This window comes from Cryptomeria japonica, chromosome 5 (genome assembly GCF_030272615.1).
Source record: "Cryptomeria japonica chromosome 5, Sugi_1.0, whole genome shotgun sequence".
In the NCBI taxonomy this organism is placed as follows: Eukaryota; Viridiplantae; Streptophyta; class Pinopsida; order Cupressales; family Cupressaceae; genus Cryptomeria; species Cryptomeria japonica.
Genome location: NC_081409.1, coordinates 805,519,181 through 805,521,496, shown reverse-complemented (window position 1 = coordinate 805,521,496; position 2,316 = coordinate 805,519,181). Strand labels below are relative to the sequence as shown.

The 2,316-nt window shown below is 37.1% G+C and overlaps 5 non-coding genes across 5 annotated transcripts; 4 read left to right on the top strand and 1 right to left on the bottom strand.

The window, feature by feature from the left end:
- The first annotated feature begins 206 nt into the window (after positions 1–206).
- TRNAE-CUC (transfer RNA glutamic acid (anticodon CUC)) lies at positions 207–272 on the top strand. The gene has a single exon. It is a non-coding gene; the product is annotated as a tRNA-Glu (tRNA).
- Positions 273–420: 148 nt separating this feature from the next.
- Positions 421–492, bottom strand: TRNAG-UCC (transfer RNA glycine (anticodon UCC)). Its single transcript has one exon. It is a non-coding gene; the product is annotated as a tRNA-Gly (tRNA).
- A 214-nt stretch (positions 493–706) lies between these two features.
- On the top strand, positions 707–780 carry TRNAV-CAC (transfer RNA valine (anticodon CAC)). The gene has a single exon. It is a non-coding gene; the product is annotated as a tRNA-Val (tRNA).
- A 195-nt stretch (positions 781–975) lies between these two features.
- On the top strand, positions 976–1,047 carry TRNAM-CAU (transfer RNA methionine (anticodon CAU)). Its single transcript has one exon. It is a non-coding gene; the product is annotated as a tRNA-Met (tRNA).
- Positions 1,048–1,291: 244 nt separating this feature from the next.
- Positions 1,292–1,378, top strand: TRNAM-CAU (transfer RNA methionine (anticodon CAU)). Its single transcript is given in 2 exon segments — positions 1,292–1,329; positions 1,343–1,378. It is a non-coding gene; the product is annotated as a tRNA-Met (tRNA).
- The last annotated feature ends 938 nt before the right edge of the window (positions 1,379–2,316 follow it).

Here is a 2,316-nt window from a genome sequence, read left to right as displayed (position 1 = left end):
CAATATATTATCAAAGTATATTTTACTCTCGACCTAACCATTACACCTCATTTTGATGCAAATGCTAATAGTTTCCTTTTTGTATTGGGCTGTGTGTTTCGTTTCACTTAGTACGGGGGAAAGATAAAAGAAGAGCAGAGGAGGAAATCGGCAAACAGTGTCCTTGACAGAAAAGAAGAAAGAGGAATCCACTTGGTAAAATAAAGGAGTAGTCTAGTTGGTTAGGATACTCGGCTCTCACCCGAGAGACCCGGGTTCGAGTCCCGGCAACGGAACATCCTTTTGGCTGTCCGACTGGGAAGCCTGTTACTTTAGGAGAGCAATTATCTCTTTTGCCTTCCAATTTGCAAAACAAACAAACTGACACGATGTTGCACACAATTTTCCAAAAGCAAACTGCGAAAAACCAAATAAAAACAGTGCGTCTGCCGGGAGTCGAACCCGGGTCTATTGCTTGGAAGGCAATTATCCTAACCGTTGGACTACAAACGCAGACGTTGTAAATAACCTTGCATATGATATTTATTTTTTATCTAATTTATATTTATCGCGCGGACGAGTTGTTGCTCTCCAATAAATCAACTACAGATTGAGCATGAGGTTCAATACGGTAATGCATTCAATTCATTCTCGACGGTATGGGAAAATGGATTATAAAATGTAAATCTGATATTGTAAACTAATGTCCACGTTTTCGAAGCACGTTGTCTGGGTGGTGTAGTTGGTTATCACGTTAGTCTCACACACTAAAGGTCCCCAGTTCGAACCTGGGCTCAGACAGGCTTATGTGATTATATGCTCTTACTAAATACGATACTTATTTTTCTTTTACTAAGCAAATTGTCGTAGGGTAAAGATATTGTAACTGTGTTCTGCTCCGTTCAAAGCAGGGCTTTGACATTATGAGTCTGAAGAGGAGCTAATCGTATTACAACAAAACTATAATGCTTTTATGAAAACATTCATCAACAGCTCATCAGAGTGGCGCAGCGGAAGCGTGGTGGGCCCATAACCCACAGGTCCCAGGATCGAAACCTGGCTCTGATATCTGCTTTGTATCAGCTGAAGCTTCTGGTGTTTCATTTTGTGCACTGCACAGGTTACGCTGAGGCTTGTTTTCGAAGGGCAAGATGAGGCCTGTAACTTCAATTGTCTTTGTTTTATCCGTGTTTTCACTTTTAATAACATATTTATTTCTCATAGTATAAACTAAGCATCGAGTGGTTGTCATCTCAATTTTATTTCTCGCATTTAAATTTGATTAAATAACATGGCTCACTATTTTGAGCACGGGGTGGTGGCGCAGTTGGCTAGCGCGTAGGTCTCATAGCTAAATTGAGTGATCCTGAGGTCGAGAGTTCGAGCCTCTCTCACCCCACTTGTCTTTTGCTACACCTTTTAATTCTTTCCTTCCCTCGTAAAACAAATTTCATAATTTTGTATGTCTAAATAAATAAAATTGTTAATACAATGTCTTAGATGAATATATATATGTATATAATTATTATTCATTTATTTTTAGTAAGTTCATGTTTTCTTTATGTGCATGTATATGGTGATGTGTTTGTGCTTATCATGAATAACATCATTGGTTACAATACAACTCCAAGCCCAAATCTTCACACAAGATCATACAAATCAATACAATGTTGGGGATATTTTAGTAGCATTATGATGCTTGCAAAACATTATGATAAAACCTCTAACATAAGCACTCAATATATAGGGCATGTAGAAGACCATAAATGATTTCTAACAACAATGTATTGGAAACTGCTACCTAATTGAGGCATACATATCCACAAATCTTTGTTAATTGGTAGATAATTAGAGATTGCAACTACCAAACTTGACTGCTCAGGTAGTCTTACCCTACCTTTTCTCTCACCCCATCTTGCATTTTCCTACAAATTTAATTCGGAGGACCTTTTATCATTGATGCTCTTCCCTTACCAAACTTGACTACTCGGGTAGTCTTACCCTACCTTTTCTCTCACCCCATCTTACATCTTCCTACAAATTTAATTTCGAGGACCTTTTATCATTGATGCTCTCCCCCTCCTCCTTAATAAACTTACCATAAAATATTTTTCATGATTTTGTACATCTAAATAAAATAAAACACGGTTAATTAATTGGCAATTTGTTTCCTCACAATTTTAAGGCTGATTGAAGATGAAAACACTGTATCTTAGATGTGGATCATATAACAATGAAAATCGAAGCTTATATTGGAAGAAAGCAAATTTACCTTACTACATGAATTCATATGTGTGCATAATTCTTATTTATTCTTTTCATTCAGTCCATGTTTTC